At 41.7% G+C, this 26395-nt stretch overlaps 1 protein-coding gene and 1 non-coding gene across 9 annotated transcripts in view; both read right to left on the bottom strand.

Moving 5' to 3' along the window:
* HECW1 (HECT, C2 and WW domain containing E3 ubiquitin protein ligase 1) overlaps nucleotides 1-26395 on the bottom strand; it is a 464866-nt gene that overhangs the window by 372117 nt on the left and 66354 nt on the right. The window lies entirely within an intron of this gene.
* LOC115831032 lies at nucleotides 8193-8255 on the bottom strand. The gene has a single exon (XR_004026582.1). It is a non-coding gene; the product is annotated as a U7 small nuclear RNA (small nuclear RNA).

Raw genomic sequence — 26395 nt, forward strand, 5'->3', positions numbered from 1 at the left:
AACCGCTTGAACCCGGGAGGCAGAGGTTGCAGTGAGCCGAGATTGCGCCACTGCACTCCAGCCTGGGGGATAGAGTGAGACTCTGTTTCAAAAAAAAAAAAAAAAAAAAAGGCAAGGAGAAAAATTTTATAATTATAATCTTGTAATAATTACGTATGCATATGAATGTGAAAAAGAATATGGAAAAAGAAAGATACTTTTCTTTTTGGTTCTGTAATTATTGTCATTATTGATGTCATGTTTTTAGTGCCCAAAAATATGCACACACAATTTTTTGATGAGAGAGAGATCCTATGGAGTACAGATCTTGACCAAAACAAATGAGAAAACTGTTGGGACAGGACAGTGTGCATTGTGCAGACTCTAGTACAAGACTCTGTGTTCAAATTCTGGCTGTGCCACTGACTAGCTAGGTATCCTTCAGCAAGTTATTCAACCTCTGTAGCCCTTGGCTTTCCCATCTACTTGTATTTCATAGGGTTACTCTGAGGGTTAAATGAGTAAGTGCTTAAAACAGTATCTGGAGCATCATGAGTAGTTCAGTGTTGGCTAAGTATTATTTTTATTATTATCAAGGAACCTCTTTACACAGAAGTCTCCTTGTTATGAATTTCTCTGAAGCTCTCACAGATAAAATGGAATTTGATTCTACCCCAGAGTCGTAAGTCATACTCCTCTCACATGAACCATTATTTTAGTCAGTCCTTTATCTATACTTGGACATTTAGGCATTTTTCTTTTTGCTTTTATGTCCTAATGTTAATGAAATCTTCAAGCATATATTTTTTCGTTTAGTTGTAAGAATTCAGCACAGATATTTCTCTCCACACAAGACCATTCTCTGGACATAAGTCATTGCAGACAAATTCTCTGACCAAGGTTGCCTAGTCTAGAGTCTAGGAGAATTGCTGATTTACTTTGGTGACTTCGTGCAGGAAAAAGACTTGGAAAGTGGAATTGTGAAGAAAATGTCAGCTTTACCACTTGCATACCTTAAGTCACAAATCTACCATGGGGAATGTAAAGATGAATGAACACTGGCTGTTCCATTACTGTTTATCTTTTCATAATTACCCTAAAAATATTATAGGTTTACAGAAAAGCCCCCTAGCATCCCATTGAGCGTGGATTCCCAATTTGACTTCTGGGCATCCTTCCTCCTTTTGTTTTAATACAGCATGCTTCCCCATGAACATGCACAGAGGTAATTCTCTGTACATCCTGCCTCTACAGGCTCATGGACTTCCGCAGCCTCAGCTCTAGAAGAAAGACTCAGAAATCTGCATTTCCAGCTCCCAAACCCCCTTCTCTAGAGCTCTGTGATTGGGACTGCCTCTTCCATTGGAGTGTCCTCTAATTCACCACACCCAGAGAGCAGGAGGGTCTTGGGCAGGCCAGTCAAGGGACATTTTGATGAAAAGGAACACCAAGGGCCAGTGTGTGATGGATTTGAGTCCAGCCTAGAGCAAGTCTGTTACTTTTTGTCCGCGGTCTTCAAGCTGAATAACACACACACACCTCCCCTATCACAAATGTCCTTCTCCCATGTTTCAAAATAACAGGGATATATTTCTTCCCCACTGTGAATCTTACATCGACTCTGGAAATAAAAACCTTCTGGAAAATGAAGAAAGAGTTCATGAGATCGTGGCCTTGTGAAGCTTCCTTCCATTGAGGCGCTTTGGTAAGGTTTCCCATCTTGCTGGCTTTGTAACTATTTTTGTTTAGGGTAAAGCATGGAAACAGAGTCATAGGTGAGCATGTTGGGCCACGTTGCTATGTTTGATAATAAGGCTTACTATCCAACAGGGAGGCAGAAGTGGTAATAAGTTTTGAAGACCCTGTTTCTTCTATTACCCAGCGAAGCCAAATTGCACCCGCAAGAGCTGGCCATAAGAGCAGAGCAATGAGCCCAGGACAAAACACTGGCAGCAGAAGAGCTTTATTTCATCAGACAAGAGAACATGGCAAAGCTCTGTGTCTCACCTGTGTATTTATCTTAGAAGGCAACCTCAGAAGTGGGATGGCTGTCTCAGCACACACATTAACACAAAGGGTTTGAATCTAAAAAATTGGAAGGTAGGATTACCCAACAGAGAAGAAATCTGACTTGGCTGCTGGGTTTGCTGAAGAGGACTGGCTTTGCAGATTTTGTTAAAAGGTGATCATTTTACTAATTGAGTGACACGAATGAGCCAAAATTTGCCATTCTTAAGTTTTTGACAAAAGCATTTTAAAAGAAGATTTAAAAATACTGCATCATATTGCAAAGGTGTACTAACTGAACAATATTTCAATCTTACTTTATCTAACAGTATTAATCAATTATAGAAGGTACTTCTAATAAAATAAGTATAATTAATGTCATTCAGGAAAGCCTTTTCTTGGTAGATGTTCTAGAAACTGAGACAGTGACTCTAATTTGGGCCAATCAAATCCGTTTGAAAGTTAGCTGGTTTCTAGTACTTTTAAAAAATAGAGGAGAACCTAATCAAATTGTCAGATAATAGGACCTTAAAAATAATTTTCTGTGATTTTTGGCATGAGCCCTGGAAGGAGTTATAAAAATTGAGCGACGCTTAGTGACTTCTTCCATTCCTATGTACTTATTCACAGATTATTACTATAATCATGCCCCTAAATACAAACAGAATTAAATCTTAAAATTGCCCGCACTACTTACAACAGTGAAATTAAAAAACAACCACCACAACAAAGCAAACGTGTATATATAGAATTGATGCCAAAACTGTCTCATTTTAACAGGAAATAGCACTCATTCATGGGTACTGGAACACGAGAGAAATAAAAGCTCCTTCCTACTCAGTGAGAGATACATTTCGGATAAAATTCTGTATTTTTTCTACTAAAAATGTATAACGTGTAATCAATTGTGTATGAATCACAACTGTAAAATATATTAATCTAGATATTTCTCATATATAAAAACTCGATGTTTACAAAGAATTTAAAAAACTAATTCCCACTATGTACTTATTTTTGTGGACAGGACATATGACATAGTGATGAGTAAGACTTCCTGCCAGAGGGTTATACTATATTAGGATAAAATGCAGCGGGGTTGGTGAAATAGAAATGTAAGTTCCAGGGGGAAAAGAATAATGTAAGTATTCAACTGTCAATGAAAAGCTTTACATGTATTTTATAAACTGATCATGGAAACTCTCAAAGTCTATAATATTCAGATTCCATAGGGTATATATTCTTAAACAGATAACTTTATTGTAAAATGTCAATATTTAAGTAAATACAGATAATTTTTTGCTACTGATTAGATTTATAAAACACATTTTTAAAATGTCAACATTAAAAGTGCAAAACTCATGAGTTGAAGGGAGAGCTAAAGACAGGCAGGCAAACTATAATCATAAGAGACCAGGTGTGCAGAAGGGAAACACAGAGGCTGTTCCCTGAGTGGGAGCTCTCAGCTTGCCTGGAGAGAACCGTGGAGAGAGAGAGTGTGCAAAGAGGGTCTGGAGGGTTCTCTGTGTGGAGGCAGGATATTTGGACTCTCTTATATTGGATTTGTGGTCATTCCAGGCTTTGGAACTGGGAAGGGAAATGGTTTAGCTTAGCATTATTGAACAAATACAAGGTAGGAAGGACGCTGTGAGAGCCCTCAGAGGAACAATAGCCAGCTAGCTCTTGATGACGAGAATGCTGGAGAGGGTGCTTCCTACTTCACCAGTTCTCCTGGGAGAAGAACATGGCCAGCCCAAAGGGATCTCAGGAGGACTGCGGGTGTGCGAGGATGTGTGTGCACATGAGTGTGGAGTGTGTGTGTGTAAATCTATAGTGTGTGTGAGTGTGGGGTGCGAGAGTGTGCAAATCTGTATTGTGTGTGAGTGTGGGGTGTGTATGGTGTGTGTGGTGTGTGTGAGTGTGGGGGTGTGTGTGAGATAGAGTGTGGGGTGTGTGACTATGGTGTGTGAATGTGTATGACTGTGGGGTGTGTATGGTGTGTGGTATGTGAGTGCGTGTAAGTGAAGGGTGTGAGATAGAGTGTGGAGTGTGAGTGTGGGGTGAGTGTGGTGTCTGTGTTGTGTGACTGGTGTGTGAGTGTAGGAGAGAGTGTAGGGTGTGTGACTATGGTGGGTATGTGTTAGGGTGGGTGAGTGTGTGAATGTGAGTATGAGTGTAAGAGAGTATGGGTGTGTGACTGGTGAGTGTGTGTAAGATGTGCGTGTGTGGGAGAGCGTGGGGTGTGTGACTATGATGAGTGTATGTAGGGTGCATGTGTAAGTGACAGAGTGTAGGGTGAGCGTGCGAATGTGTGGTGTGTATGTGAGTGTGGGGTGTAAGTGTGAGTGTGTGAGTGGGTGTGTGAGAGACTGTGGGATGTGCGACTATGGTGGGTGTGTATAGGGTGAGCGTGCGAATGTGTGTGGTGTGTGTGTGAATGTGGGGGGTGTGTGTGTGTGAGAGTGTGGGGTGTGTGACTATGGTGGGTATGTGTAAGGTGTGTGAATGTGATTGTGTGGTGTGTGAGTGTGGGGTGTGTGACTATGGGGTGTGTGTGTGTGTGTGTGTGTGTAGGGTGTTGGAGTGTGTGCGTTGAGGGTCGAGATGACCTAGGGGCAATGGCAGGAAAGATGTGGGTTGTCATTGCTCAGACTGAACGGGGCAGCCACAGCTGACAGGGAATCAGGGGCCCAGTGCCAGCTCCAGGGGCCTGTGAACCAGCGCCTTCACTGGGAACCCTGTGCTGGGTTTAATGCTCTGCTGTCGCCATCTTGAAATCCTTAATAATTTTTGCACAAGCTGTCCCGCATTTTCCTTTGTCACTGGGGCCATGGTTATGTTGCCAGTCCTAGAAGCGGTCTGTGTTCGTCAGAGGCCCCCACCTGCCCAGCATACTCACATCCCTCTCACCTTACCGCTCCTCTCCTAGGTAAGGGAGTCCTACTGATCCTTGTCTTACCATGAGCTACACCTGTTCTTCATGCAGCAGTGCCTGATACAGATTTAGGGGCTCAGTTTGGAAAAATCGCTCAGGGCTGGGGGAGCTGTAGAAGGTTATTTAGTAGAGGCAGTGATCGCTCTGTGCCAAGAGGCGGGTCCCACCCTCTCCTTGGGCCACCGTGGGCGCTCCTGGGCATCTGTCCACCCAGGATGCATCGCTTTGCAGGGGGCTAATCAATGCCTCTCCACAGGTACCAGGAAGGCGGTCTAGGGCAGCGGAGTCTTTCTCTGATTTGCATAAAGTCATTATCTGGAAAAGCTGTTTCTCTGTGTGAGTGTGTGGGGGTGAGATGGGGGGATTCTGCTCCCTCTTCCACTTAATGAGTGAGTTCCTACCATGGTAAGACTGTGACCCCCACCCACACCCCCAAAATAAGATATTTTCCTTTTTCTTTTTTTCTCATCTTCCTAATTTTCTTGAGTGTACACAGAACAAAAACTATTTTTTTCTATAAATTCTCCTTTGGATTACATCACCTTAGAGAAAAGTGCACTGGGACCAGGGATGGGGGCTTTTGTGTTCCAATTAATAGGCCTTTTTTCTTTTCTTTAAGAATTTAATTTATTGGATAATATGAATGCGTTTGAGAGATATGTGCCCGTCCTTTAGCTCACTGATCTCCTACAACAATCGGTGCTTTTATGAAATGAATATGATGCACACACTACCATGTATACACTTAAAAAAATGGCTCAAGGGCAGGGGGAAAATAAAACTCAATTTAAAACATAGTTTAATTTTTTCTTACTTTCTGATGTACATGAATGTAAAATATTACAAATTATTCTTCATGTGAGTTTTAAAACCACCACAGATTTAAATTTAATAAATAAAGGTATGTAATGTAACTCCAAACTTACTTAAAAACTTGCCGAGCTGACTTCGTAGCTGTGCATACTGTGGAAGAAACTATCAAAACACACTCCTAGAGCCTCTCACTGGAGCCCGGCCCATCTCCCGCTCAGGGCAGAAGTGTGCAGAGAGAGTGGCCCACTGCACACATCCTGAGGGCATTAAATCAATGAGGCAGGAGATTCATGCACATGCAGTTACCCTCTGAGAGCCGGGACCTGCGGCAAACTACCCTGGACTCCAACGCTGAATGAGATCATCACAGAGGTGCTGGCTGTTTGTCATCAAAGCATGGTTCACTTATGCAAAACGGAACAATTGAATGCAACAAACCCTAGACACTGCTTGAAATAGTTGTCTTAGAAACAAGAAGACCTATTTGGGTTCAGATAAAATCAATTAAAGATAGAGGCAGTGCCTACCTTTTTATACTAAAGTACCTGCAAAATACTAAACTCTTTAGAATACCAAAAATATCAAAATCCCATAATGTGTCAAAATTAAGAAACAAACACATATCTCCTAACAGTATTGGAGAGGAAGGAGAACAGTCAGTCATAGGAGGGATTTCACCCATTATAGCACTGATGGTAAGATAAGAATAATACAAAGTGGTTGCAGGAGATTGGAAAATTCCAGGTGGCAGTTTCATGTGACTAGCAAAAGGACACTTGAAAGAGCTGCAGAAACTATGAACTTATAAAATCCTGAAAAACCGGGGTGTGGACCAAGCTGGCTAAGACCGACTGGACCCAACATGGTGCTGGATTTGGCCTGGGTTTCTCCTAGAACCTCATTATACTCTCATTAACATCCTCAATCACACACCCACCACCCCGTGACAGTTCTGGGAATACCTATACTTGGTGTAAAAATGGGTGGCACCACAGTTCCGATAAATTTCTACCTTCTTCCAGGAATTTTCATGAATGTTCCACCCCTTGGTTAAAGAAATCCATAAAGGTAGCAGCCCAAATCCATGGGGCAAACTCTTTCTTTAATATGCCTGCACTTCCTTTTCTTGAGTATGTACTTTTTGTTTTGCAAATAAATCTCCCAACTTTCACGATTTTTGGATTCATCTTCAAGTTCCTTCTCACAATGGTGTCAAAAGTCTGGACACTGGCTTGAGTCCAGGTCCTACTGGTATTTGGGGACCGACCCCAGTCCACCAGTATCAACGGTGCCAGCCTAAGAGATGGAAGTGATGATGCCTGTGGGCTCTGCTTTCTGGGGCAGTAACACAAGAAGCTACCAAGCGGGGAGGGCTAGTGGTCGTTCAAGTTACCAGGCAGATCTGCGGCCCTGTGGCTGTGTGGGCAACTTCCTGAGGCAGCCAGCGTTGCCCAGGGCCTGGTCCCCAGGAGACGCCTTTGTGTGTGGATGGGAGTTGAGAGCTCCTTTAGGAAGCCTGACAAGGTGGCACAGGGCCTCCCAGACTGTGCGACCTCACATACAGCACAGTGCACAGCCTTGCGAAGTTTATATTCCCCTTTTTAGACTGAAGCCCCAGTAACGAACACCATACCATTAACACTTCTTTATTTTTTCTTGGGAAATAAATAGAATTAGCAATATGTGACAGTTATCTATTGCTATTAAGTCAGTCTTAGGATCTGGGAATCCTTCTATGTGGAAAGTAAATCATACTTGTGGCAGTAAGTAAGGGGAACACAGTGATTGCCAAAGTCTTGGGAAAAAAATCTCCCTCATTAAAAAACAGTCCTTCAGAGAAACCTTCATCGGACCTGCCTCAGATGAGGTAGCAGGGTACTGAATGCTGGTTGCCACAGCCCAGTTATTTTGGCTTAAGGAAGGTAATAAAAGGTGAATAGTGGCCAGGTGCCGTGGCTCATGCCTGTAATCCCAGCACTTTGGGAGGCCAAGAAGGGCGGATTACCTGAGGTCAGGAGTCCAAGACCAGACTGACCAACATGGTGAAACCCTGTCTCTACTAAAAATACAAAAGCTAGCCAGGCATGGTGGCAGGCGCCTGTAATCTCAGCTACTTGGGAGGCTGAGGCAGGAGAATTGCTTCAACCCAGGAGGCGGAGGGTGCAGTGAGCCGAGATCGTGCCATTGCACTCCAGCCTGGGCGACAGAGTGAGACTCCATCTCAAAAAAAAAAAAAAAAAAAAAAAAGGTGGAGAGCATCCCCTTCCTCTTCTGTTGAAGCATTTGCCTGGTTGAATCCACAGAGCTTGGCCATCTTAAAGGATTTCAGAGAAAGGACAGGGCAGGGACTAGCCAAGAAAAGAAAGTCCCTGTCTCTGATTTGAGCAAGGTTTTGTGGAAAAGAAGGGTCCAGGGAGGCACACACACAGGTTTATGGTTTTTCTTTCTTTTTGGGGGTAGGGGTGGCTTTCTGGTAAAGACCGGAAAACCTGCTAGACAAATTCTAAATGAGCCGTAAACACTAGCTTTATGGTTTTTCATACACTGCATCTGAACTGATCAGAGAATGAATGAGCATCCCAGATTTTTAAGGAAGAGAAAATCTCACTTTAATTCAGCATTTTAAAAAATGCCTACTAAGATTAAGATTTAGTGATTAAATGCTGACTAAATACAGAAATTACCATGGTCTTATAAATCAAAAAACTAGAATTCCAAGCTGCTCAACTGACTGAACAGACCCTCCTCTTGGCCAAGAGGACCCAAAGAAACCTGAAAAACCAGTTCAGGCCATATGGGACACTCCTCATGATACCCTCCGCCCTTTGGAGTTCAGGCACAACTGACCAGCATTAACATTAAAAGAGATCCCAAGATTGACAGAACAGACTCTTTGCAACAATAAGATGCCAAATTCCAAACATGTTTGCATAGCATCACATAACACATAGCCAGTGCTGAAGCGAATCAAAGCATTTTACTCCAAAATATATTTTTGACATATTTTGAAATGGCCCTGCAAAGCTGTCTCTTGTAGGGGGCATTCACAGTCTGTAGAGAATCTCCTTCCCTTACTAGGTCTTTCTGTTAGAGTACATAGTTAGGCAGACACAAGCAGGGCAGGAGAGGCCACCCAGGAATGTCAACCTGTAGCCATCAGGCGAAGGTCAGGCAGTTGTTAACTGTCTCTCTAAAATAATAATTGGTCGCAGCCAGTGCCAGGGAAAGGCAGTCTCCCACTAGATGGAAAACACATCAAGTGGCCGGGTGTGGTGGCTCATGCTTATAATCCCAGTAATTTGGGAGGCTGAGTTGGGTGGATCACTTGAGGTCAGGAGTTCAAGACCAGCCTGGCCAAGATGGTGAAACCCCGTCTCTACTAAAAATATAAAAATTAGCTGGGCGTGGTGGTGGGCGCCTGTAATCCCAGCTACTTAGGAGGCTGAGGCAGGAGAATTGTTTGAACCCTGGAGGCAGAGGGTGCAGTGAGCCAAGATTGCGCCATTGCACTCCAGCCTGGGTGACAGGGCAAGTCTCCATCTCAAAAAAAAGAAAACACGTGAAGTAAGATAGGAAGATATAATACAGATAATATTTTGGAAAAAGGGCATGAGATAGGAGTTCGGCAGGACTGGTTTCTCAAAATACAGGTCACGAAGATCCTGCTGATGAAACAGGATGCAGTAAAGGAGCCGGCCAAAACCTGCTGAAACCAAGATGGCTACAAATGCAAATTCTAGTAGTCCTCACTGCTCATTATTCGCTAATTATAATGCATTAGCATGCTAAAAGACACTCTCACCAGCGCCATGACAGTTTACAAATGCCATAGCAATGTCCAAAAGTTACCTTATATGGTGTGAAAGGGGGAGGGACCATTGGTTCCAGGAGTTCCCATCCCCTTTCCTGGAAAGCTCATGAATAATGCACCCATTATTTAGCATATAATCAAGAAATAGCCATAAAAACAGCCAGCCAGCAGCCCCTGGGGCTGCTCTGCCTATGGAGTAGCCACCCTTTTATGACTTTACTTTCTTAATAAACTTGCTTTCACTTTACCCTGTCAGCAGGCTCTTGAATTCCTTCCTGTGTAAAGCCAAGAGCCCAGGTGGTCTTACAGGCTGAATCCCAATTTTGGGGTTCGCCCTGTGACAGTAAGGATATAGAAATGTATGTACAACCTTAACAGATGGGGAAAGATATCTATTAAAATAAGATCTAAAAAATAAAGTATACCAAAATGTTGACATTGATTGTCACCAGCTGGTAGCATTAAGGAAAATTTTTTTTCTTTATCCTTTTCTATATTTTCCAATGTCCTAAAATAAGCATGCATAAGTTATTAATATAATTAGGAGATTTAATTGAACTTATTTAAAAAGAATCTTCAATAATGTACCACTTTTTTCTTTTTATGAAGTTTATCTTTATGTATTTAGTCATTTTTATTGATACATATTAGATATATGTATACTCAATGTAAATGTCATATTAGGTTGGTGTGAAAGTAATAATAATTTGGTACATTCATATAATCAAATCAGGGTAACTGGAATATCCATCAACTTAAATATTTATCTTTTCTTTATGCCAGGAACATTCAAGTTATTCTCTACTAGCTATTTTGAAATGTATAACCAATTAATGTTAATGAGTCACCCTACTGATCTATTAATACTAGGTCTTGCCAGGCGTGGTGGCTCATGCCTGTAATCCCAGCACTTTGGGAAGCCGAGGTGGGTGGATCACCTGAGGTCAGGAGTTCGAGACCAGCCTGGCCAATATGGTGAAACAATACAAAATACAAAAATTAGCCGGGCGTGATGGCAGACGCCTGTAATCCCAGCTACTCGGGAGGATGAGGCAGGAGAATCACTTGAACCCAGGAGGCGGAGGTTGCAGTGAGCCGAGATCACGCCATTGCACTCCAGTCTAGGTGACAAGAGTGAGACTCCATCTCAAAAAAAAAGAAAAAAAAGAAAAAAAAGAAAAAAAAGAACAACTAGGTCTTTTTTCTTCTAAATGAGTAATGTGCCACTTTTTAAAGGAGCACCAATTATTGGCTAAGCCATCAAAAATGTATTTTGCACCTTGTGTTTTCCATTAGTCCTTCTATTCTACTGCATAATATGAGTTTGCTGTATTATTTGACATTACTCGATTCTGCTGAAGAAGACAAGAAAAGGAAATTAAGCGGATGAAATACATAAGCAATGTAAAAGCATACATAGTGAGTTAGCAAGTGGTTTGTATGCCACAGGAGAATCTCATAGTCTGTGTTAAGTCCCGACGATGAGTAAGCAAATGGCTTGCGAGACATTGGCAGAATTGATCGTATATGCTAAATGCTGACAGTAAATTAGAAACCTGAAATGCTAAAAATAGAAAATGGAATATATGATGGCAAAAATGTGTTACTTAGAGCTAGAAAGGGATGGATAGACCAAGTTATGAGCACACACCTGTGGGTGACAGCTGGGTCACGCCTGACATTGACTATACACTGGTGACACCTAGTATGCCCCCATTCTGGCTCTGCATGTGTTTCGTCCAAGAAGTGTAATCAGAAAGCATGGCAGTTTAGCAGGTAACTGGCAAGCTATAGCTATAGGCTAGCTACATCGCTGTAACAGAGCTAGTATATGTCAATGGCCTCAGATACCTTCTAGTCTGGGGGTACTCTTGCTCAAACTCAACTCTGGCCTCTTAATGACACCATCACTGGAGAAGGCTCCTATGGCAGACAGACAGGACACATGAACTTTACCAGCCCAGGATTTAGGTAGTGTGTGCCTTCCTCCTGCATATATATATAACCCAAGTGTGTTAATCTACCCCATAGTTTTCCATTGTTTGCGTTTTATATTGATTTAGTAAACTGTGGGATTCAAGCATCTTAATTTGGTCTGTGAGCCTTTTTGTTTTGTGATTTCTGGGATACCTTGCTTGGTGGGTACTTGCACCAAGGTCCTTCCCTACACAGCTTATGGAAGGGGGAAAATATTCTTGTCTTTCACAGAACGGTATTAATACTTGAGACAGACTCCAATTTGGGATTCGATATGAAGACACACAGTGACTTATTAGCAGTCAGAAACAAGACTGGGTCTAAATCAGGAAGGAATAGTTTGCACAGAATAATCCCTTATAAACTTAGAGGCCTTGAATAAGGGAGGAGATGAGTTTGGAACATGGAGGGAGAGCATTCTGGGAAGAGGGTCTACGTGCAGATGGGTTTTTTTGGAAACCTTAAGACTGCCCCATTTGGGATGGTTGGAGCATTTCTCAATCTTTCCTTTAGCAGCAAGCTCTCTGGTCCTTGGAGAGAGCGTAGAAAGATGAGGACTGAAATTATTTCACAAATACATCACCGGACAACTGAATACGTTATAAGAAATAGTTCTCAATTCATGGCTCCACTATATCAATGTATTTCATTGTCATTTTTCCTTTGAAAATCCTTCAAGCTTATCAGGATTTAGTCATACAATGAAGAAATACATTATCCCTCCCCTTCCCTACTGTGACTAAAACACATTTCTGGCCAGGCGCAGTGGCTCACGCCTGTAACCCCAGCACTCTGGGAGGCCGAGGTGGGCGGATCACGAGGTCAGGAGTTCAAGACCAGCCTAACCAACACAGTAAAACCCCGTCTCTACTAAAAACACAAAAATCAGCCAGGTGTGGTGGTGCGCTCTGTAATCCTAGCTACTCAGGAGGCTGAGGCAGGAGAATCGCTTGAACCCAGGAGGTGGAGGTTGCAGTGGGCCAAGATCATGCCACTGCACTCCAGCCTGGGCGACAGAGTGTGACACCATCTCAAAAAACAAACAAACAAAACAAACAAACAACAAAAATTTCTACAGCTGTGACCACAGGTGTGAGAAGGAAATGTCAGAAGTAAAGAACATTCACTTGCTTTGAAAACACTCAGCAAGTTTTTCTCTCTCCCAATATTGGCTCCTGAAATATTGAATGTTGCTAACCTTCCCCTTCTTAGAAAACAAAACAATACACAAAAAGCCCCGAGATTCAAAATACGTTGCAGGTCTGCTATTGTATTCTATGTACCAGGCACTTTTGGAACTGGGCAGTGAGGTGACATTTTGTGCGACGTATCTGCTTAAAGTTTGGTTAATTGCCAAGAATCTTGTTATCAACTTCCATTGGTAATTGTGCATTTAATACAATATGGTAGAAAGTCTCTTCTCCAGTGCAAAAAGTTTTCTTAAGTAATGAATCACTTAAAGACAATAAAATGCCTCCAGAAACTTTTACTTTTAACCCCATGTATTTATTTTTCATATTAAGGTCAAGTTCTCTCTCTCTTTTTTTCTTTTAATGTGTTTTGCTGAATGGTATTCACATTATCTTTATGAGAAGAAGCAGCTTCATGATATCCAGGTCTAGGTTTTTCAAAGTGGAGTGAGCTCTTAAATAACTTAAAGTACTAGCAAAGTGACCTGCAGGCAATCTCTTTTTGTATTTTAATGATTTTCCAATAAGATTTTGTAACAGTCTAATATTTTGCTATTCACTGGGTAATCTGTGGACCAGCAGTGTCCCTATCGCCTGGGAGCTAATTAGAAATGCAAAGTCTCAGGCCCCACTCTCACCTCCTGAATCAGAATCTGCCCCTTAACAAGCTCTCTGGGTGGTTTGTGTGCATATTAAAATTTGAGTAGCTATGATATGGCTTATTCAGTTCCTATTTCAGTAGCAATTTTAAAAGAGATTTGTTCTTTCTTTCTGTCCTTATATTTTATAATGTTATGTACTATTTAACTAAATTATGTCATTGTAAAAGTATTACTGGCATAAACAAGCTTGGGCAAACACACAACTGCCTCTGTAAGCATTCAACTCAACCGTGAGAAAGGAAGCGAATGAGTGTAGGATTAGCCGAGTGCGCCTCACCCTGTGGGCATCACTCAGGATGTATTACAGAGGGAAGAGAGCTTCTAGGAATCCAGGGATTGGCTTAAATGTAGGCTGTTTAAAAGAACCAGTCCTATAATTGTAATTAAAATTCACCGATGACTTTTCATGAATTGTTTCTAAACCCAATGACAAGATGGCAGGAGGTGTTAGCAGAAGGCACTGTACTGTTGGCCAAGTATCCCCAGTTCTTCCCCCTCCAGCTACTCGCAGGATTGCTCTTTCTGGCCAGATGTGGCGTGGGGGCAGGAGTCTCATCTGGCCAATGAATTATGAGCCAAAGTAATATGTGTCATTTCCAGCCAGTACATTTAATTTTTAGTGAACTTCTCAGAGCCCTCAATTTCCCTTTGGCCCAACAATATCAGAGGTGTCAGCTACGAGCCAGCAAGGAAACACCTCCAACATTTTAGTTGCCTATGATTCTGGGGTTTCTCACAGCAGAACCTAGATGGTGCTGACCGAAATAGTATTCTCACTTAGAGGGTACAGCCCTAGGTTAGTGATTAAACTCAAGCACATCATCTATCAGGAGTTAGCTTTAAAATGCCTTCATGTAGATGGTGTGCTTGAGTTAGGTGTGCTTGAGTTTAACCACTAACCTAGGGTTTGGTAAATGACACTGAATTTCCTTGATTTAAAATCCCCACACACCAATCATAAGAGCAGTTATTTAGCTCCTACAGGAGTCTTCCGTTCAGAATGTGGCTTTCCTTCAAAAATCTCAATCTAAATCTGTATCAGAGGAGATCGCTAGTTGATCTATGGGATTTGGAAATAACTTTTCATTAACCAGAGTATTGTACAGGCATCTCCAACTTGGAATGAATGGGGCTGAAGAAACCGGTGAGCCAAGAAAACAATCCCTTTGAAGAGACATCCTCAGTCTAGAACCACGTTCTACCCTGTGCCCAGAGAACATCCCTCACCTGATCCCACCACAAGGTAAGCCGCTCCTGTCATCAGGATATTTGTTATGTTTGTGCTGGAATTAGTCCTTCCTACAAGGTACGTACTATGGTGCCAAAAAGGCAGCGGTGGGGTCTTCACGGAGTCCACTGATGGGACATTCAGCCATTTAGTGCCTGCTTGGTAACAGATGGTTGCACATGTGAAAAAATTCAGTCTGGGACTGACTTGTGCTGTAGCATATCACTTTTTCGTGTAGTTTTAGGGTAGGAGATATAGGGCTCTCATCTACCTCTAAATGTTGGAGCTCACCTATAATTACCAAAAGAATCGGATGATTATCAGAACCTATTTGGTCAAACTAGGTGAGAAGGCACACTAATAGACAAGAAAGGCAAGCTTGAAGGAGTTGGAAATAAATCCAACTATTTAAAGGCTATCACAGTTAATATAGAAAAGCAAATTATAATATAAATGAAAAACCCAAATGCAATCACACAAAATCAAAATTTCAGGCCGGGCGCGGTGGCTCACACTTGTAATCCCAGCACTTTGGGAGGCCGAGGCGGGCGGATCACGAGGTCAGGAGATCGAGACCACGGTGAAACCCCGTCTCTACTAAAAATACAAAAAAAATTAGCCGGGCGTGGTGGCGGGCGCCTGTAGTCCTAGCTACTCGGAGAGGCTGAGGCAGGAGAATGGCGTGAACCCGGGAGGCAGAGGTTGCAGTGAGCCGAGATCGCGCCACTGCACTCCAGCCTGGGTGACAGAGCGAGACTCTGTCTCCAAAAAATAAAAAATAAAAAAAAAACTAAAATCAAAATTTCAGACAAGCAACATAAGAATATTAGTAATAGAAGTCATAAAAATGATTTTAGAATGAGTAAAATGTAATAGTGTCTAAAAGAATAAAATATAGATAATATAATGAACTATTAAAAAGTAAAATAAAAACCCTAAAATTTGAAAGCACGAATCAAAATATCAAAATGAGTTAAGTCACCTAAAATTATGGTATGTGGTGGTTCAAAATATATCCACAGATTCTTTGACACGACCTTCAGCAGGTGGAGCCTAATTTCCCTCCACTTGAGAGGCTGCACTTAGTGACTCACTCCTAGTGAAGAGAATAGAGCAGAAGTGATGTGCGACTTCTGGGACCAGGTCTTAAAAGACATCATGACTTCTGACTTGCTCTTTTCTGTGATCATTTGCTCCAGAAGAGGCAACTGCCATGTTGTGAGGGCAACTGTGCAGCCCTACAGAGAGGTCCACATAGCAAGGAAAACAGCCACGTGGTGAGTCCTCATAGGAGCAGACCCCGCAGACCAGTCAAGCCCTCACACACTGTAGTTTTGACTGACGTCTTGACTGCAACCTCATGAGAGACTGAGGCAGAGCCTTCCAGATAAGCCACTCCAGACACCTGCTCTCAGAAACTGTGAGAAAGTCATCAATACGGTCATGTCACTTAATGGCTGGGATATGTCCTGAGAAATGTATCGTTGTGTGAACATCCCAGAGTGTACTTAAACAAACCTAGATGGTTCAGCCTAAGACACACCTAGGCTATATGATATAACCTATAGAACTTATTGCTTCTAAGCTGAAAACCTGCACAGCATGTTACTGTTCTGAATACCGTAGGCAATTGTAATGCAATGGTAGTATTTGTGCATCTAAGCATATCTAAATGTACAAAAGGCACAGGCAAATTATGGTATCATAGTCTTTTTTTTTTTTTCTGAGATGGAGTCTCGCTCTCTCACCCAGGTTGGAGTGCAGTGGTGCAATCCCGGCTCACTGAAAGCTCTCCCTCCCGGGTTCATGCCATTCTCCTGCCTCAGCCTCCCGAGTAGCTGGGACTACAGGCGCCTGCCACCAAGCCCGGGTAATTTTTTTTGTATTTTTAGTAGAGACGGGGTTTCACCGTGTTAGCCAGGATGGTCTCGATCTCCTGACCTCGTGATCCATCCGCCTCGGCCTCCCAAAGTGCTGGGATTATAGCTGTGAGCCACTGCGCCCAGCCATGGTATCATAATCTTAACGGGACCACTAGCATACATAAGGCTCATCTTTGACTGAAACATTGTTATGTGGTGTAGGTGTGTACTAGCTACTTTAAGCTACTAACTTTTAGGTAATTTATAAAGCACAAACAGATAATGAGCACAAACTGCTAGAGCTATGTTTTATAAATAAGCAAATAAATCATCTAGGGGTTAGAAATGAATCAGAGAAGGTGTGTTCTAATGGAATCCTCCTGTTTAAGAGAGGTGACCTCTAAGCATGAAATTCCCAAAGAAGCTCTATGACAATTATCTTGTTCTTGATCTTTGAGCAAGTGAGCCCTGGAAACCACCCGTTATCCAGGACCTACTGAGTAGTATAGGCCCATCCTCTCCTGCAATACATCTAAGGGTTCTTCAACATACAACTTAACCCATATCCCATCCCAGCTTGCTGGAGCCAGCCAACACTGCCTTGTGAGAGAAGATTGTTAAATTTTCAGAAAGTTTGCATGCCAATTATTAAATAAAACCAAGAAATCATTATTACAAATTAAATTATATAACTTAAAATTAAATTATATTAAAGGAAAATGTAACAAATACTCAAAACTCATTCTATCCAAATGATTTTACTACATTATACAATCATCTGTGCTTTTGAAGTTATTCTGTGTGTACTGAATTTATATGATGGAAATTCTACTATTAAATATAGAAAAAAACCAAGCCAAAATGCTTTCTCCTACTCTCATACAATAATTAGCAAAGAATACTTCTGTGACCCTTGGCCACCAAAATGTGTGGGGATTTTTCCCCACCAAGCAGTCTTTCAGGGGATTCTCTAGTGGACACTAGCTGGTTGTCCTCCGATTCAATTCTGACACTCTACCTGGAGATAGCATCAGATCTCACAGATCGACGGCTCAGTCCCACAAGATTGGCTCCACTTCAGATACCAGTTGCAAGAAGCAGGCTGTCACCTATAATTCTGAGCCAGTTCCCACCATTTACCCCTCGAGTTTGATTACTTTGCTGGAGGAGCTTATAGAACTCAGTGAAACACTTTACTTATGTTTACCAGTTTATTATAAAGGATATTGCAGATGATACAGGTGAACAGCTAGATGGAGGAGACACACAGAGCAAGCTCTGGGGCATGGGGAGTGGACCTTCCGTGCCCTCTCTAGGTGTGCTACCCTTCAGGAATCTCCCCATGTGTTCAGCCATCAGGAAGCCAGCCCCTTCCCTCCAACCATCCCTGTCCTTTTGGGTTTTTAATGGAAACTTCACTACACGGGCATTGATATGGTTTGCATCTGCGTCCCCACACAAATTTCATGTTAAAGTGCAATCCCCAGTGTTGGAGGTGGGGCCTGGCAGGGGGTGGGGGTGACTGGATCATGGGGGTGGTCCTAATGGTTTAACACCATGCTCCCTTGGTACTGTATAGTGAGTGAATTCTCCTGAGATCTCATTGTTTAAGGGTGTGTGGCACCTCCCCTCATCTGTTCCTCTTGCTCCAGCCATGTAAGACCTGCCTGCTTCCCCTTCCCCTTCCACTATCACTGTAAGTTTTCTGAGGCCTCCCCAAGCAGATGCCAGCATCGTGTTTCCTGAACAGCCTGCAGAACCATGAGCCAACTAAACCTCTTTTCTTTGTAAACTACCCAGTCTCAGATATTTCTTTACAGCAATGTGAGAACAGATGAATACAGGCATGATTGGTTAAATCACTGGCCATTGGTGATCAACTCAACCTTTAGCCCCTCTCTCCTCCCCAGAAGTTGAGGGGTAATGCGGAAAGTTCCAATCCTCTAATGTACTTTCTTATGACCAGCCCCTATCCTGAAGCTATCTAGGGACATCCAGCCACCAGCCACTTCTTTAGCATATAAAAAGCACTCTTATTACTCCAGAGATTCCAAGGATTTTAGAAACTCTATCTCAGGAAATTGGGATGAAGACCAAATACGTATTTCATAATATCATAGCTATGTAATGGTCTGCTACTGGGCATCTCTGCCCAACTCAGTGTTCAGTGGCATCACACTGATAGCTTGAAATTGGACATGGTGAGAATATAATGTAAGAATTGGCGGGGTGGTGGCTCACGCCTATAATCCCAGCACCTTGGGAAACTGAGGCAGGCGGATCATGAGGTCAGGAGATCAAGACCATCCTGGCTAACATGGTGAAACCCCATCTCTACTAAAAATACAAAAAATTAGCCGGGCGTGGTGGTGGGCGCCTGTAGTCCCAGCAACTCGGGAAGCTGAGGCAGGAGAATGACATGAACTCGGGAGGTGGAGCTTGCAGTGAGCCAAGATCTAGCCACTGCACTCCAGCCGGGGCAACAGAGCAAGACTTTGTCTCAAAAAAAAAAATAATAATAATAATAATAAAAGAATTGGCAAATGCTACAAATCACATCTTGATTTCTTGTTTTTTTTTTTTAAATTGTGTAGTCTTAAAACAGTGATGAAGAAAATGTTAATAGCATAGATTGAACTTAAAAATGTGCCTACACTTGTTTTATTGTAAATAGCAAAAAAAAAAAAATGATGATATATTCTTCCAGTATTCAGAAAAATTCTATCCTTAGCAAAATAGTTATCACATTCCAGAAGAATAAGCGAAGTTCCAATATATGTCTTATTAGTTAAGATAAATGAAAGTATCAAACAACATTCAATTTGAATTATACTCATTCATCAGTTGTAACCATAGATTGACTATGGATAGTCAGAAATTTGGCAAAAATCAAGGTAAACATTGTATGAAAATCAATTGACTTCACAGAATTTATATAAAGAAGATTTTATATTTTATTATTTGTAAATTGTGTGCTACACATCCTTTATTATCAGCAATATTTTTAAGTAAGTGTATGTGTATATATATTCTTCTTTTTTCAAAAATTGTCAGGTTTTAAACATTTACCAGCATACCAATGACACTAACTCATGCTGACTATAGTAGATAAATTACTTTTCTTAATAATGAGTCTACATTGTGTATTGAGGGCGGAGGATGTTTGCAGTATCTTTACCTGCGGGCAGGAGCAGGAAAACTAGGAATAAGGGAGGAAAACCAGGTATCTATTCTCCAGCCTGGCTCCACCTACCAGGTCAACAGGGAAGTGAGACTTACGGTAGAAGTGGAACAGCTGTTTTCACAGGGGAAAGGTTTATGAGACTGATGTTACTGTAACTCAACTGTAACCTAAGTAGTGAGGCCAAGTGCAAATGGTAGATGTGTACCTACACAAAAGACTATCTTATATGCCTTTTTCCCCACAACTCTGTACTTACCCTCACAGAGCACTGTGCTTAGGAGATGCTCAAAAATATTTGATAAAAACTTGCATTAAAATAAAGATATAGTGATAAAAATCAACATATAAAAATCAGTAGTATTTCTATGTGCTAATAGTGAACTGTCTGAAAAAGTAATCAAGAAAACAATCCCATTTAAAATATCTACCAAAAAAAAACTATTTCTAGGAAAAATTTAACCAAGGAAGTGAAAGATCTCCACATTTAAAACCATAAAACACTGATGAAAGAAATTGAAGAGGACACAAATACATGGAAAGATATCTCATGTTCATTGATTGGAAGAATTAATATTGTGAAAATGATCATACTACCCAAAGTGATCATACCACCAAAAGTGATCTACAGATTGAATACCCTCCCTATCAAAATACCAATGTCGTTTGTCACCTAAATAGAAAAAAAATCCTAAAATTTGTATGAAACCACAAAAGGCCTCAAATAGGCAATCTTGAGAAAAAAGAACAAAGTTGGAGGCATCATACTACTTGACTTCAAAATATACTGCAAAGCTGTAGTAACCAAAACAGCATGGTACTGGCATAAAAACAGACATGTAGACCAATGGAACAAAATAGACAGCCCAGAAATAAATCCACACATCTACAGCCAACTGATTTTTCTATGAAGGGACCAAAAACACACATTGGGGAAAGGACAATCTTTTCAGTAAATGGAGCTGGGAAAACAGGATGTCCACAGGCAGAAGAATGAAACTTAACACTTACCTCTCACCATATACCAAAATCAACTCAAAATGGATTAAAGACTTAAATATAAGATCAGAAACTATGAAACTACTAGAAGAAAACACTGGGGAAATGTTTCATAACACTGGACTGGTTAAATACTTCCTTAAATAAGACATTGAAAGCACAGGCAACAAATGTAAAAATAGACAAGTAGAAATATATCAAATGAAAACACTTCCACACAGCAAATGAAATAATCAACAGAGTTAAGACAGAACTTAAAGAATATGAGAGGCCGGGCGTGGTGGCTCACAACTGTAATCCCAGCACTTTGGGAGGCCAAGGAGGGTAGATCATGAGGTCAGGAGATCGAGACCTTCCTGGCTAACATGGTGAAACCCCGTTTCTACTAACAATACAAAAAATTAGCCGAGTGTGGTGGTGGGTGCCTGTTGTCCCAGCTACTCGGGAGGCTGAGGCAGGAGAATGGCGTGAACCCAGGAGGTGGAGCTTGCAGTGAGCAGAGATCACACCACTGCACTCCAGCCTGGGCGACAGAGCGAGACTCCATCTCAAAAAAAAAGAGTACGAGAAAATATTAGGAAGCTATACATCTGACAAAGAGTTAATATCCAGAATATATTAGGAACTCAAACAACTCAATAGCAAATAACCCAAATAATTCAATTTTAAAATGAGCGAAAGATCTGAATAGACATTTCTCAAAAGAAGAAATACAAATAGTCAACAAGTACGTTAAAAAATACTCAACATCACTAATCATCAGAGAAATGCAAATCAAAATGAGATATTGTCTCACTCCAGTTAGAATGGCTATTGTCAAAAAGATAAAAGAAAACAAGTGCTGGTGGAGTGTGGAGAAAAAGAAACCCTTATGCAATGTTGGTGGAAATGTAAATTTGTACAGCCATTATGGAAAACAGTATTGAGGTTCCTCAAAAAATTTAAAATAGAACTACCATATGATCCAGCAATCCCACTGCTGAATATTTATCCAAAGGAAATGAAATCAATACATCCAAGAGATCTGCACTCCCTAATTTATTGCAGCACTATTCACAACAGTCAAGCCATGGAAACAACCTAAGTATCCATCAAGAGACGAATGGATAAAGTATGGTATAAATACACAATGGAATACTATTCAGCCATAAAAAAGAATGAAATGGTGTCATTTGCCACAACATGGATGACCCTGGAGGACATTATGTTAAGTGAAATAAGCCAGGCACAGAAAGACAAATACCACATGAACTCCCTCATATGTGGAATCTTAAAAAGTTGATCTCATAGAAGAAGAGAGTAGAATAATGGTTATCACAGGCTGGGGAGGTTAGGGGAGAGACAGGAATGAGGAGAGGTTGGCCAATGTGTTACAAAGTTACAGTTAGATAGGAGGAATAAGTTCAGCTATTCTATTGCACAGTAGGGTGACTATGGTTAGCAATAATGTATTGCATATTTCAAAATAGCTACAAGAGAGGATTCTAAATATTCTCACTACAAAGAAATTACATATGTTTGAGGTGATGGATTTTCTAATTACCCTGATTTGTTCATTAAACAATGTGCACATGTATTGAGACATCACATTGTACTTCACAAATATGTATAATTATTATGTGTCGATTAAAAATAAAATAAAACTGGCGGGGAACGGTGGCTCATGCCTGTAATCCCAGCACTTTGGGAGGCCGAGGCAGGTGGATCATGAGGTCAGGAGGTCGAGACCATCCTGGCTGACACGGTGAAACCCCGTCTCTACTAAAAATACAAAGAATTAGCCGGGCGTGGTGGTGGGCGCCTGTAGTCCCAGCTACTCAGGAGGCTGAGGCAGGAGAATGGCATGAACCCAGGGGGCGGAGCTTGCAGTGAGCCGAGATCACGCCACTGCACTCCAGCCTGGGCGACAGAGCAAGACTCCATCTCAAAATAAATAAATAAATAAAAATAAAAAAATAAAATAAAACTTAGAAAGCAATAAAAATGTAAGTCAATTTGATTACTCAAAATCCTGAAGTTCTTTGTGCACCCTCCAACCATTAGAGGTAGTGGGAGCTAGACAACTCTACCTACACAGCTTGTCCCAGGAGCCACAGTGCAGTGAAAGTAATCCTGGGCAAACATTCATTACCGGCAGGCTCAAACACAGTCACACAACCTGTGCTTATAAGTTGGTGATGTCCCCATCTTTTGTTCTTTTAGGCTCTGCAAAGTGCATCTTGCATAAAAGTGAATGTTACCAACTCTACTAAGGGCAGGATAAGGTAAACTGGCAAGTGCAGTTGTGAAACTCCTCTACTGATTTGGGGGCCACAGGATCAGAGTGTCAGATCTAAGGTTGCTGGAGATGTCTGATTATTTTACCCTCCACAGATAAAGCAAAGGTTCCTGTATAACATCCCTGGTCAAATTGAACCTTCATTCATTTTACCTATAAAAATTACTGCGCTAATAAATGCACCTTTCAGGGTCGATTTACATGGTGATAAATAAATCTCAATCATGTTTTCGAAAATGAACTCTCCCTTAGGCTATTTTATATAACACTGAGGTATGGGCTACTATTGGGAAAATTTGGATGTTATCTAACTTTCCATAGATATAAATTAAGGCAGCCATATTCTATGCTGTAGTATTTAATACAGACAATAAGCAATACTAAATATATTTAAAACACTTCTTTGTAGTCATTTGTTCTTAAAACTAAAAAGTATAAACCTTGCATTTAGATGTATTTGCTGTCTCAACAAAAACAACAACAACAACAAACTTAGCAAATATACAATTCTCCCAAATAACCAATGGTATTTCTTTTAATGGGTGAACATAGCCATGTTAAGACGTTCAGGTACCAGTAAAATATAAAGCCATTCAATTTTAGTACCACACCTAGCTCTTGAGCACAAAGAACTTCTACTGAAGCATGGCATAATTCAAGCAAAGGTTGCCATTTTTACCACACTTGGAACTCTCAGACTTGGGAGTAAGAGGCTTCTATTAATATTACAGTCTCCTTTACTCTCAATGCTGTAGACTTCAGCTTCACCTTGATGCTGCACAAATAATACAGCTCGATTCAAGTTGGAGCCCTCAGGTGCTGCTGTCAGCCACTCTCTCCAGCATCTTGGTTTGGCTATTTTCCATTTATTATTTTCTGTGGAAAGCAAGAACCTGTGTCTTTTGAGTGTCAACAACTTTGATGTTTTCTCACTGAGGAGGAAAGGAGATGAATTATTCTGGAGAAAATGCTTTCTTTTTCCTCGGTGTTACTTGTGAAGGGCCTGGCACTTCTAAGAAAGTAGTTGATATTCTCCAAGGCTTTTTTCTCTAGACAACATTATTTTCAGTGCTTGGTGAATATGAATCAGGTATCATGCTCCATAAAAAAGATATTTTCAGGAAGTGTTCTGAAAAGGCTGCTTTTGCAATTGAGCTTTCCATTTTAACAAGCCATCCTTAATTTAAAGAATCTACAATGAAAGGATCTTTGTAAGCCTTGAAGGTCCAAGTGGGCTGGAATTGAGGAATGCCACAGCGGCTCTGGTAGTGAACCACAGTGATTCAAAGCATACAGTCCCCCTTGCTGCCCAACCTCTAGCTGTGGCACCTTGGACATGTTTCTTTCCATCTTTCAGCCTCCACTTTCTCACCTTTAAATTAGGGATGTGAGAGAACTCAAGACAAGGGGCGAGTGTGAGGAGGCAGCACTCCGTACAGTGACCAGTGCCTAATAAGCATTGAGGAGCTCAACACGTGTGAGCTATCATAGAAAGCAGCAGCTTTGCAGAAAGCTGTCTGGAGGCCAAGCTGGAGGATCACTTGATATTTGGCACTTTCTTTCAAGTTATGAAGTGGTGGCTTATTTAATCCAGTAAATTCCTGGGTAACATGGAATACATCTTACACTAAATTCCTGTCTATCATGAATAGCATTAAAACCAAGTTCCAGTCTTGCACCTTTTATGTGCAAGAAAGCTTGTGGCTGGGTCCGTGGGGATAGTTAGATAGGAACCCTGCTGGCCAGGTGCGGTGGCTCACGCCTGTAATCCCAGCACTTTGGGAGGCCAAGATGGGCAGATCATTTGAGTTCAGGAGTTTGAGACCAGCCTGGTCAACATGGTGAAACCTTATCTCTACTAAAATACAAAAATTAGTCAGGCATGGTGGCGGGCACCTACAGTCCCAGCTACTTGGGAGGCTGAGGCAGACTTGCTTGAATCCAGGAGGCAGAGTTTGCAGTGAGTCGAGATCATGCCACTGCACTCCAGCCTGGGTGACAGAGTGAGACTCTGTCTCAAAAACCAAACCAAACCAAAAAAACCCTGCCCACAGGGGTAGGGGAGATCAAACAGATGTCTGAAAAGTTCACAAAGTCAGGATTGGTTAAGTGCTAAAGAAAGATGAAAATAATATGTTACCAGTATTCAGAAGAGGGAGACAGTGCCTCCTGTAGGCGAGTAAAGGGAAGAACTGAGAAGACTTCAGGAGGAGATGGATAGGTTTGGGATTTGTAGAGAAGGGGAGAAGGCAGTGAGATGGGAGGAAGGGTGCCAGCCAAAGTGTTTGTGCCAGACGCTGTGCTAAGCTTCATATTCGCACAGACTCATTTAACCTTCACAAAATGGGTTGAAGTAGGTGCTATTTTTCTTATATTATTAAGGATGAAATGAAGGCTCACAGTGATTAAGTCACTTGCCTAGACTCACACAGGTGACAAGTAGCAGGGCCAGGGCTAGAGCTCTAGTTGTCTGAATCCGCAGTCTTTTTTAAAACCACAATACTGGAGAATAAAAGGATGACTGGTTCAAACCCTGGCTGGAAGACAGCACGGGAAAGATGACTGTGGAGAACACACTGAAAAACTTGATGAGGGACAAACTCAGTCCAGACTGCCCTGGGGTCAGGCTCAGATCCTGGGGTTCTGGTCATTAGGCATTGGGGGACACATGACCTGACCTTTTTGAATGAAGGGTGACATGATCAGACCTGTGTACTGGTAGATTCACTGTGGAAGGCCCCAGCACCAATGATTAGAGAGAAGAGTGCTGGGACTTGGTCCTGCAAAGTTCTGATTAAGCCTCTCTGGGCATCATTTCCCAGAGAAGCTGAGCCACTTAATCCCAAATGTGTGAGAGAACAGTATTCTTCCAGGGTCCAGGCTTCTGTTTTCTAGAGTAATAGTTCCAAATATGTTGAATGCCATAGAAAAAAAGTTTATATGCAAATCGCAAAAATGTTTGCCTACAATTTCAGGCAATTGTCAACCCTGAAACTCTAGAGAAGTAGTTCTCAAACTATAATGTCATAAAATGGTAGCCAGAGAGCTTGTTATAATGCAAATTTTCAAACTCCAGCCTCAAAAATAGTAATCTAAGGGATCTCAGGAAGAGGCCCAGGAGCCTGCAAGTGAACAGGCACTGCTTCATAATTGCAATGCAGGTGGCATCTAGACAAACTTCTAGAAACTCAGATCTAGGGGCCCCCAGTCCTTAGAGAAAGAGCCCCTATTATAGAACATCACATAGTGGTATGGTTTGAATGTGTCCCCAAAAGTTAATGTGTTGGAAACTTAGTCCGCTATGCAGCAGTGTTGAGAAGTGAGACCTTCGGGAGATGATTGGGTCAAGAGGACTCTGCCCTCATGCATGGATTAACCATTTATGATTTAGTAGATTAATGGATTAATGGGTTATTGAGGGAGGGGGTTAGTTATCACAAGAGCCGGTCTGTTATAAAACCAGTTTGGCCATCTGT

The sequence above is a fragment of the Nomascus leucogenys genome, chromosome 17 (assembly GCF_006542625.1).
Source record: "Nomascus leucogenys isolate Asia chromosome 17, Asia_NLE_v1, whole genome shotgun sequence".
Lineage (NCBI taxonomy): Eukaryota > Metazoa > Chordata > Mammalia > Primates > Hylobatidae > Nomascus > Nomascus leucogenys.